Source organism: Medicago truncatula, chromosome 4 (genome assembly GCF_003473485.1).
Source record: "Medicago truncatula cultivar Jemalong A17 chromosome 4, MtrunA17r5.0-ANR, whole genome shotgun sequence".
Lineage (NCBI taxonomy): Eukaryota > Viridiplantae > Streptophyta > Magnoliopsida > Fabales > Fabaceae > Medicago > Medicago truncatula.
Genome location: NC_053045.1, coordinates 24,309 through 36,919, shown reverse-complemented (window position 1 = coordinate 36,919; position 12,611 = coordinate 24,309). Strand labels below are relative to the sequence as shown.

Sequence of the window (12,611 nt, the reverse complement as noted above, 5' to 3'; positions counted from 1 at the left end):
ACATTTCCAAGCAGAAGGGGTGAGATTTCACAAAACAATAATATTAAACATATAATTTAACAATTATATTTAACAACATGAAAACATCATAATATCATCATAGATAATAATATATCATATATCACTTCATTAACAGTTCATATAAAGAATCACAACTTAACATCTTGGCAACTTAACAACTTTGACTCGACAATGCGACTTCAACTCGACTATGCAACTTAAACCTCTTATATGCATGTGGTACCAATTCAGGGCATCAAGCCCTCAACGTAATAAGTATTAATATACTTCCAGGGCATCAAGCCCTCAACTTGGTTGAGCTAAAGCTCCAGGGCATCAAGCCCCCAACGTGGTGAGCAAAGGCTCTAGGGCATCAAGCCCCCAACAATGAATGTGAATGCATGGACTCAACAACTCAACATCTTAAAAACAACGACCTCTTATATAAATCCAATAATTTGGAACATCTTCTTTCATCTTAGACCGACTCATGCAGCTTAGTTAATAAACAAACAGCAACATAGGCAGTATGCAAAACAACATGATATAACAATATCAAATGCAAGTCATCAACATCTCAAATATTCATATATAATTCAAGTAATGTATATACAATTATATCACATTATAAACAACATCAAATCATAAACATCAGTCTTACTGGAACATCAACATAAAGATAAACAACTTAGTTTCTTACCTCTAAGATCAACTCACATCAACTCGTGCGACAAAGGACACAATAAACCTTACAAGGTGTTCTGTCTCACAAGGACTCGCGAGGCGAGGGCCTCTACTCGCTATGGCGAGTTCAGAAAAAGTGGTATTCGCTTTGGCGAGTACGCTGCTCGCCACGGCGAACTGAAAAAGGGTGCTCTCGGGAGTTTGACATCTTTCACCCAAAAATCCATTTTTTAAACTTTCCCAGGTTCAATCTCAATCTAAAAACTTGCCTAATCATTATTATACTTGTTCAGGCACTCAAAATCATCTAAAGTTCAACTTAAGGGTCAAAAATACAAAATCATGTTGACTAACGGGTCACACTCGCTATGGCGAGTGAACTGCTCGCTACGGCGAGCTGCAGGGTATGACTCACGAGGCGAGAAGAAGTTGCTCGCGCGGCGAGCGATGAATTTCATCACTCGCTATGGCGAGGATCATCACTCGGGAGGCGAGTGTAACACCCCGTTTCCCCAACATAAAAATTTCATAAAAATAATCAGAGTATTCACATAAACGGAATGTCACATTCTTTTCTTAAAATCATAACTGAATAAATAACTATTTATCCTTTAAAATTCAATAACAAAATCTTTAATACTTCGCAGCGGAATTTATTCAATAACTAAACAGTCTTTGGCACGAAGGCCTCTTCATAAATGTCTCATAAAAATCCAATCCAAAAACATAGTCATAAATCTTCAAAAATAATACGTAAGGAATAGAAAAGCAATAACAAGTTCCCATCCCGTTACATATCAGAGCACCTAAGACACACGAGAGAGAAAGCTCACACGACATCAACTATTCTTGGTTACCTGCAAGTTACTCATACGAAGAGCAACATTTCCAAGCAGAAGGGGTGAGATTTCACAAAACAATAATATTAAGCATATAATTCAATAATTATATTTAACAACCTAAAATCATCATAATATTCATCATAGACAATAATATATCATATATCACATCTTTAATAGTTCATATAAAGAATCACAGCTTCAACAACTTGGCAACTTAAACATCTTTGACTCGACAAATGCGACTCCAACTTGACTATGCAACTTAGACCTCTTATATGCATGTGGTACCAATCCAAGGAATCAAGCCCCCAACGTATTTGAGCGTAAAAAGGCTCCCAGGGCATCAAGCCCCCAACAATGAAATGCTAATGCATGGACTCGACCTCTTAACATCTTAAATCGACAACCTCTTATATAATCCAATAATTTGGAACTTCATCATCTTAATCAACTTAGACCGACTCATGCAGCTTAGTTAAATAACAACAGCAACACAACAGTATACAAAAACAGCATGACATAATAATATCAAATGCAAGTCAACAACGTCTCAATTATTCACATATAATTCAAGTAATGCATATACAATTATATCACAATATAACAACATCCAATAATAATCAACATCTTAAAACATCATATATACATATAACACTTCATCAATCATGGACAATATCGTATTCACAACATATACATACATATACTAATTCATCAATCATAAACAACATAATACACATAAACATATACATTCATATACTAATTCATCAATCATATTCAATTATTCACTGTGACCTACGTGCAGTAATTTGACTATAACTCAAGTTCTATAAATCCTTTTGAAGTCAAACCAACGACATTAGAAAGCTAACATTGATACCTACAACTTTCGTGTTTACACCTAAGACCAATTCTGTACCTATCAATACCAGATTTCATTTCAAATTCGGGGCAGAGATAAAAAGAAAAATCAGAAAAAGCAACCCATATTATTCAACTTCACTTTCATTCAAAATCATCACAATCATCACTCTTAACCCTAATTCTCAAATTCTCAAAAACTAAACCTACAACATATTAAATACAATTTTCAGAATCATAGACTCAAGATTATTGAATGTTAGTCCCACCCTTATCTTGGAATATAAAAATCGCAGCTTCATAGGTCTCTCTCCCTTCTCTTGGCTTTTTCTCCCTTTTCTCCAAAATTGATCGTACGTTATGTTTTTCTAAACTAGGTCTCTCCAATTTATAACTTTTCTTTTCTATTTTATCTTATTTCTCTTTCTCCCCCAAAACTCTCTAAAGTCTCATAACAACCCCTAAACTCAATATTCTATTCTAATATATATATATATATATATAATATATATATATATATATATATATAATATTTCTATAACAAATAACAAATATATCTCTATAACAAATATATTTCTATAACATATATATTTCTAAACCAATAGCATATATATTATACTAATAAATATCAACATATAACATAACAAAATATCACTCATCAAAATAAATCATATAAATCACACAAATCATATAAGTATATTCTAAACTCATTAAAATAATCAAATAATTAAAGAGGGCGTTACAGCGAGCGATGAATGTTGGCTTGGGCAGAAGTGCAATTTTCACAAAAATTCACTTACACATGGTTTAAAGCTCAAAACTAATTTATGTAATCATTATATGGATTATCTAAGGTCTGTAAACAGTTTCTACATCAATCTAACCGTTCTACATCAATTAATCCTCAATTTCTCTCTTAAACCCTAATTCTCCAACTTCTGTAATTCAATCCTACACTTGCTAAATACAATCATCAGAATTATATAGATTAATACAATTGAATGCTAGTCTCACCCTTACCTTAGCAATGAAAATCGCAGCTCTAAAGGTCCTCTTCTCTTCTCTTGGCTTTTTCTCCCTTTTCTCCAAAAAATGATTGTACGTACTGTTTTTCTAAACTAGGTCTCTCCTATTTATATCTCCTCTATCTATTTTATCTTATTCCTCTTTCTCCCCCAAAACTCTCTAAAATCTCAAAACAACCCCTCAACTCAATATTTCTTTTATTTTCAAATCTTATTTTATTAAACAATAAAATAAGTCACAACTCCTCATAAAATCACATAATCACATCGATCATATAAATCATATAAATCACCTTAAATCACACATATCATATAAATATATTCTAAACTCATCTTAATAAATTCTAGACTCAATTAAATAATTAAATAATTCAAAGAGGGCGTTACACTGTGGGGGAGAGACATCAACCCTTCCATCGTTTTTGTTTCCTCCCAATGTATTGTCTTGGAAATTTTATTTCAACAAGTTACTGTTTATGTTGCAGGAATCTATGCAAGCACATCTTATTTATCTCGCCGTCATCTTTGGGCAGACCTCACTCGAGTTATTGGTATGTATCACAGTCCTTTGCTTTTTGTGGGTGATTTTAATGTTGTATTAGTGGCTCATGAGAAGCGGGGTCGTCGGCCTCCTCCTTCTTTATGATGTTCATCCTCTTCATCCTCATGAGAAGCGCACTACATGTAGCTCTCTGGTTCGTCATCATTCGGATCATCATCCTCTTCTAATCTCTATTGATGGTCATAATGTTAGAAATGCAGCCCCTTTTAAATTTTTCAAGACATGGACAACTCATGAGGATTGTAGGCGCCTGGTTTGGAGTGTTGGTCCAAACATGTCCGTGGTAGTGGTATGGTTCGTATGCAACTTAAATTAAAAACTCTTAAAAATGCTTTTAAGGCTTGGAATCGAACTACTTTTGGTGATGTGGATAGAAAAGTTCGCATGGCAGTCGATGAGGTTAACCGTATTCAACTTCTTATTGACACTGATGGAATTACAGATAGTCTTTATTCTCAGGATCTACAGGCTCATCTCATCCTCACTAAAGCATTGAATGCACAAGATACTCTTTGGAAAGAAAAAGTTATTCATCCATGGTGATCGCAATACTTCTTACTTCCACAGAGTGACGAAGGTGCATGTTGTTTCTAAAAATTTGTCCATGCTTCAGGATGGCGATAATATTATTACTGATCTTGCTGATATTGAGGCACATGTTTTATCTTATTTTCAATCCATACTTAGTGTAAGTAATAATTGTGCTTCTAATAATATGGTGGAGCGGCTTATTCCCAATTTGATTACTTCTGCTGAGAGTGATGTTTTGTGTTATGTTCCCTTGAGCACTGAGATAAAGGTTGCGGTATTTGATCTCAACTGTGATGGTGCTCCGGGTCCGGATGGTTTTAGTGGTCATTTTTAGCAAACTTACTGGGATATTGTTTCAATGGATGTGGTGAATTCTGTCCAGGATTTTTTTACAACAGGCTATCTGGCTACGACCGTTAATTCTAATCTAATTGTACTGGTTCCCAAAACTCCAGGCGATAAAGCTATGGGAGACTTCCACCCTATAGCTCTAGCCAACTTTTAGTTTAAAGTCATTACTAAAATCCTTGCTGACAGACTTGCTTCTATTGCCATGCGAATTGTGTCCGTTGAGCAACACGGGTTTATTAAAGAGCGTAGTATTTCTGAGTGTGTAATTTTGGCATCTGAGGCTATTAACGGTATGGACAGGCGACAACATGGAGGTAATATTTCTCTCAAAGTGGATATCGCGAAAGCTTTTGATACGTTGGATTGGGATTTTTTAATTTATGTTCTTACGCAATTTGGCTTTTCCATGATTTTCATTCAATGGATTCGGACCATTCTTTACTCTTCCCGGCTCTCTATTTTGGTGAATGCAAAACTGGTGGGCTTTTTCTCTTGCTCTTGTGGTGTTCGACAAGGGGACCCCTTGTCCCCCCTTCTTTTCTGTCTAGCTGAAGAGGTGCTAAGCCGGGCTATTACTGCTGCTCATAATGAGGGCCGTATTTCCCCAATGGTTTATGCTCGCGGGACTCCTTTTCCTACTCATATTTTGAATAACGATGATATTATGATTTTCTACACAGGTACAAAGAGGAATATTAGAGCAAGATGGTGGGTGAGTCTTCTACCTACCTTAGAGCAAGATGGTGCTGTGGTTACTTGGGCTCTGTTTAGGAGAGAGTTCCTAGACAGATACTTTTCGGAAGATGTTCGCGGGAAGAAGAGATCGAGTTCCTTGACCTGAAGCAAGGAAACATGTCAATGACAGAGTATGCTGCCAATTTTATGGAGTTGGCAAAGTTCTATCCGCACTATACTGCCGAGACTGCTGAGTTTTCAAAGTGTATCAAATTTGATAACGGTTTGTGTGCTGAGATTAAGAGAGCAATTGGTTACCAGAAGATCCGTGTCTTTTCTGAGTTGGTGAGCAGTTGCAGAATTTATGAGGAGGATACCAAGACTCATTACAAGATTGTGAATGAGCGAAAAGCCAAAGGTCAGCAGAGTCGTCCTAAGCCTTACAGTGCTCCTGCTGATAAGGGTAAACAGAGAATGGTTGATGAGAGGCGCCCTAGAAAGAAAGATGCTCCTGTTGAGATTGTCTGCTATACTTGTGGTGAGAAAGGCCACAAGAGTAATGCTTGTCCTGGGATGTAAAAAGATGTTTTCGCTATGGTAAGAAAGGTCATGCACTAGCTGAGTGCAAACATGATGATATTGTGTGCTTTAACTGCAATGAGGAAGGTCATATAGGTTCACAATGTAAGAAGCCAAAGAAAGCTGATGAGTCATTTAATATCTATTTTTATATGTTATTTAGTTTAGTTTTAAATAGATTTTATTTTATTTTATATTAGTATTATTTCCTTTTTGAGTTAGTTTACTACAAATTGCACTTTATTATATTTCAGGAACGAATATTGGATGGATTGAATCTTGGAGCAAAAGAAAGGGACTTGGAGCTGATTTAGTACGAAAATACGAAGATTCAGAGACAAAAATACGTCTCCCCAAAGTCAGAAGCTTGGCACGGCCCGTGCTAGCATTGGCATGGCCGTGCCACCCTCCAGAGTCACTTTTGCTGCTTTTGCTTAGATTTTAAGCTACTCTATTTTAGCCCGCAGTTTCTTGTGGAACATTCCAGTAATGTAATTGCTTAGATTTTAAGTCGAATGTATGCTATAAATAGAGTAGCTATCCATCACAAATATTCATTTTTTCTTGGAATTCAATAAGTGACAATTGCTTTTCTAATAAAAGTTCTTTTCTTTTCCTTTATTTTCTTGTCATTTATTTTTATGCTTTCTCTCTTCTCCCCCATGTCTACGATGAACATGAGTGAGTAGACTTCTCCTTGTCTTGGGATTGTTGGATAAGTCTAAATGACATAATCCTAATCAATCCAAGCTCTAAGCCTTAATCTTATGCAACCCTAATTTCTTATCTAAATTCACCGCTTTAACATGGATCAACCATTATCAAACTGTGGAAATGAAAGTGGAGGGTTTGATAATTGTTTATCCATTATCTCAAATATCAATTCATAAAACGAAAGTGGAGCTTTGATATTCGAACAAGTGAATTTAGACAAGGATTGCAAAGGCAGCGAAATAGTCTTTGCAATCTTTGAGACATACAGTTTCGATCTTCAAGGGAACTAATAATGATCAAGTCAGCGAAATAGGCTTGGTTGTTAGAGGAACCAAAATCTAATAGTAATTAAGTCAGTGAAATAGGCTTGGTTGCTAAAGGAACATAAGAGAAACTGTCTTGAGAAATTAGGTCTAACATAAGGTTATAAGCTTATAGTTTGGTTTGTGAAGGACTTGTTATTTAGATGAACCAATGATCCCAAGGCTCCTATTATTATTATTATTATCATCTTTCAATCGCTTGAAAACCCCAACTTTCAACTCTTTTCTCCTCTAATCATTATCAAAGGTTAATTGAATTAAACTACTCTCTGTCGGAACGATACTCTTTTCATACTACTTCGTTAAGACCGTGCACTTGCGGTTTTATCTCATCAAGTTTTTGGCGCCGCTGCCGGGGAGTAAACTAGTTTAATTAACTCTTTCTTTGTGATTAGAACTCCTTCTTCTCCCTCTTTTCTTCTACTTCTTTCTTTCTTTGTGTTACCATTAACTTCTTGGGTTCTCGATTTCTTATGCGAAGAAGTAAAAGTCTCGGAGAATTTATTTCTGACATTGAAAGATATTTGCATAAGAAAAAGAGAGAGGCGCAAAATAATATTGCTATGGCCGAACGCACTCTCAAAGAGTATGCTACTCCTTCAACGGAAGAGCCACAAGCTATTATCGTGTACGCAACGGTTGAAGGTAACAATTTCGAGATTAAGCCTGCACTACTCAATTTGGTGCAGCAAAATCAGTTTTCTGGATCACCCACTGAGGATCCAAATCTCATATCTCTTCCTTCATTAGACTCAGTGGCACTATAAAAGAGAACCAAGAAGCCGTAAGACTTCATCTCTTTCCCTTTTCCTTAAGGGATAGAGCTAGCGCTTGGTTCCATTCCCAAGAAGTCGGTTCCATCACTTCATGGGATCAAATGAGGCGAGCATTCCTTGCCCGATTCTTTCCCCCTTCTAAAACCGCCAAACTAAGAGACCAAATCACGCGGTTCAACCAAAAAGATGGGGAGTCTCTCTATGATGCGTGAGAGTGTTTCAAGGAAATGCTTAGACTTTGTCCCCACCATGGTTTAGAAAAGTGGCTCATAGTCCACACTTTTTATAATGGCCTAACATATACCACTAAGATGTCTGTTGATGCAGCTGCAGGTGGAGCACTAATGAATAAGAACTACACAGAGGCTTATGCTTTGATTGAAGATATGGCTCAGAATCACTACCAATGGACCAACGAGAGAGCCATCACCGCCTCTACACCCTCCAAAAAGGAGGCAGGTATTTACGAGGTCTCTGATTATGATCACCTTGCTGCTAAGGTCGATGCATTAACTCAAAAATTTGAAAAACTCAATGTTAATGCTGTCACACCTTCTCCTACTTCTCCTCCTTGTGAAATCTGTGGTATATTTGATCATATTGGTGTTGATTGTCAGTTAGGTAGTGCTACTAATATTATTGAGCAATTGAATTATGCTCAATATAACCAAGGAACGAGGCCAAATCAAAACTTTTATAAAAATCCTCAAGGTTCCTATGGACAAGTAGCACCACCTGGCTATACAAACAACCAAGGGGTGGCTCAGAAATCAAGTTTGGAAATTTTGTTGGAAAATTGTATGATGAATCAAAATAAACAACTTCAAGAACTGAAAAACCAAACAGGATTTCTGAACGACTATCTCTCCAAACACACTACCAAGGTTGATTCTATCGCCACACACACTAAAATGCTTGAGACCCAGATCTCCCAAGTGGCCCAACAAGTGGCCACCTCTTCTCAAACACCGGGAGTCTTTCCCGGTCAGACCGAAACTAACCCCAAAGTTCATGTCAATGCTATTTCTTGTGGGGGTAGTAAGTTAGAAGAGACCGTTGCTAAAGCCAAAAGTGTCAAGGGAGAGAGTGTTAAGCTTCTAGGTGAGAAGGATGCGATAAAGAAACCACTTGACGAGAACAAAGCCCTTTCCCCATTAAAGCTCGTTAAGCTTAACTTGGAGGCTCAATTTAATAAATTCTTAAACATACTTAAAAAGATTTGCATTCAGATTCCCTTTACTGAAGCTTTGTCTCGTATGCCTCTATATGCCAAGTTTTTAAAAGACATTTTTCAAAGAAAAAGGCTATAGAGCACAATGAGACAATAACTTTGACAAGAGAAAGAAGTGCAATCATCAAGAAGCCACCTCCAAAGCTTAGAGATCCAGGAAGTTTTGCCATCCCTTGTATGATAGAGAGTGAAACCTTAAACCGAGCCTTATGTGATTTAGGAGCTAGTGTTAGTCTGTTGCCCTTACCCCTCTTTAAAAGGATGGGAATAGGGGAGTTGAAACCTACCGAAACAACATTGAAGTTAGCCGATCGTTCTGATATCCAATCTGTCGGATATGTTGAGGACATCCCCGTTAAAATAGAAGGGATATACATCCCAAATTTTCATGGTGCTTGACATAGATGAGGACAATGAGTGCCCTATAATTCTAGGACGACCCTTTCTCGCTACCGCGGGTGCTATAGTAGATGTTAAGAATGGTAGGATTGTTTTTCAAGTGAGTGATGAGCTGATAGGATTTGAGTTGGAGAATTTTATGAAAGGTCCCACTCTTTATTCTTGTAACATGATTAAAGGTCATGATGTGAAAGAACGCTCATTAGCGTCATCTACACAATATGACCTCTTTGATCCCTTCTAAGGACACTTTCTTGATGTCAAGCTAATGACTATAAATAAGCGCTTCGTGGGAGGCAACCCACGTATTTAACTGCTTTTGTTTTGTTTGTTTTTTGTTGCTTTAATTTTTTTTTAGGTAATTGTCCGAGTATGATTCAAGAAAACGAAAAATTTTGATGCCCCTATATCCAGAACCTTGGCACGGCCCGTGCTCACACTGGCACGGCCGTGCCAGACCTTGCCTTCCAAAAACCCACCCAAACTCTAGGAACTTGGCACGGGCCGTGCTAAGGTTGGCACGGCCGTGCCTGACTCCAGGTAAATATTAACCTCACCTTTCATCTTCTTCATCCCCCATTCTCAACCACAATCATCTCTCATCCTTCCATTTTTTCTCTAAAACCTCCATAACCACAAAACCTCAAACCTCCATATCTCCCTCAAAACTTCACCAATTCACACCATTTCTTCACCCCATCAATCACAAACACCATTCCAATCATAACACACCATTCAAAAACAACTTTCATCCATCCAAACAAAAATCACCCAAATTCGTCACCCCCATTAACCTAACCCAAAACCAACAAATTCATCACCAAACTCCACAACCCAACTCTTAAAACTCACTTGACCCATAACCCCATCACTTAACCAACCTTTACCACCATCTCAAAAGGTCAAACCAAGGTCAAGGATAATGGCATCTAGGAAAGGTGGAGCAAGCTCTTCCGGAGGACCACAATCAAAGAAGAAAACGCAAGCCAAGAATCATGGCATAATCTTCAAGGACACCAAGCAAAGTGATGAGTCATTTATATGCTATTTTAATATGCTTTTTAGTTTAGTTTTATTTAGATTTTATATAATTTTATATTAGTATTATTTCTTTTTTAGGATAGTTTACTTTAAATTGCAATTTATTATATTTCAGGGAAGAATATTGGATGGATTGAGTCTTGGAGCAAAAGAAAGGGATTTGGAGCAAATTGGACACGAAAATACGAAGATTGGGAAACAAAATATATCTCCCACAAGTCAGAAGCCTGGCACGGCCCGTGCTAGCCTTGGCACGGCCCGTGCTAGCCTTGGCACGGCCCGTGCTAGCCTTGGCACGGCCGTGCCACCCTCCAGAAGACCTTTTGCTGCTTTTGCTTGGACTCCAAGCTATTCTATTTTGGCGCACAATCTACCGAGGAATATTCTTGGAATATACTTGCTTAGATTTTAAGTCAATTGTGTACTATAAATAGAGTAGCTAGCCATCACAAATATTCATCTTTACTTGGAATACAATAAGTGACAATTGCTTTTCTAAATAAAGTTCTTTTCCTTTCCTTTATTTTCCTGTCTTTTACTTTCATGCTTTCTCTCTTCTCCCCCATGTCTACGATGAACATGAGTGAGTAGACTTCTTCTTGTCTTGGGATTGTTGGATAAGTCTAAATGACATAATCCTAATCAAACCAAGCCCTAAGCCTTAATCTTATGTAACCCTAATTTCTTATCTGAATTCACCGTCTTAACATGGATTAACCATTATCAAACTGTGGAAACGAAAGTGGAGGGTTTGATAATTGTTCGTCCATTATTCCAAATATCAATTCATAAAACGAAAGTGGAGCTTTGATATTCGAACAAGTGAATTCAGACAAGGATTGCAAAGTCAGCGAAATAGGCTTTGCAATCTTTGAGACATATAGTTTCGATCTTCAAGGGAACTAATAACAATCAAGTCAGCGAAATAGGCTTGGTTGTTAGAGGAACCAAAATCCAATAGTAATCAAGTCAGCGAAATAGGCTTGGTTGCTAGAGGAACTTAAGAGAAACTGTCTTGAGAAATTAGGTCTAACATAACATTATAAGCTTATGGTTTTGGTTTGAGAAGGACTTGTTATTTAGATGAAACCAACGATCCCAAGGCTCTTTTATTATATTGCTTTTTAACCGTTTAAAAACCCCCAACTTACAATTCTCTTCTCTCTTCTAATCATCTCTAAAGGTTAATTAAATTGAACTACTCCCTATCGGAACGATACTCTTTTATACTACTTCGGTAAGACCGTACACTTGCTGTTTTATCTCATCAAGTTTTTGGCGCCGCTGCCGGGGAGTAAACTAATTTGATTAACTCTTTCTTTGTGATTAGAACTCTCTTCTCTTCCTTTTCTCTTCTACTTTTCTTTCTTTTGTTTTTACCACTAACTTCTTGGGTTCTCGGTTTCTTATGCGAAGAAGTAAAAGTCTCGGAGAATTTATTCCTGAGATCGAAAGATTTTTGCATAAGAAAAAGAAAGAGGCACAAAATAATACCGCTATGGCTGAACGTACTCTCAAAGAGTATGCTACTCCTTCAACGGAAGAGCCACAAGCTATTATCGTGTACCCAACGGTTACGGGTAATAACTTCGAAATCAAGCCTGCACTACTCAATTTAGTGCAGCAAAACCAGTTTTCTGGATCACCCACTGAGGATCCAAATCTCCATATTTCTTCCTTCCTTAGACTCAGTGGCACCATAAAAGAGAACCAAGAAGCCGTAAGACTTCATCTCTTTCCCTTTTCCTTAAGGGATAGAGCTAGCGCTTGGTTCCATTCCCTAGAAGTCGGTTCCATTACTTCATGGGACGATATGAGGCGAGCATTCCTCGCCCGATTTTCCCCCCCATCTAAAACAGCTAAACTTAGAGACCAAATTACGCGTTTCAATCAAAAAGATGGGGAGTCTCTCTATGAGGCGTGAGAGCGTTTCAAGGAAATGCTTAGACTTTGTCCCCACCATGGCCTAGAGAAGTGGCTTATAGTCCACACGTTTTATAATGGCTTGTCATATACCACT

The 12,611-nt window shown here is 37.5% G+C and overlaps 2 non-coding genes across 2 annotated transcripts; both read right to left on the bottom strand.

Annotated features, from left to right (window-relative positions):
* Positions 1–8,069: 8,069 nt before the first annotated feature.
* LOC120580369 (small nucleolar RNA R71) lies at positions 8,070–8,176 on the bottom strand. The gene has a single exon (XR_005646093.1). It is a non-coding gene; the product is annotated as a small nucleolar RNA R71 (small nucleolar RNA).
* A 4,276-nt stretch (positions 8,177–12,452) lies between these two features.
* On the bottom strand, positions 12,453–12,559 carry LOC120580363 (small nucleolar RNA R71). The gene has a single exon (XR_005646087.1). It is a non-coding gene; the product is annotated as a small nucleolar RNA R71 (small nucleolar RNA).
* Between the last annotated feature and the right edge of the window lie 52 nt (positions 12,560–12,611).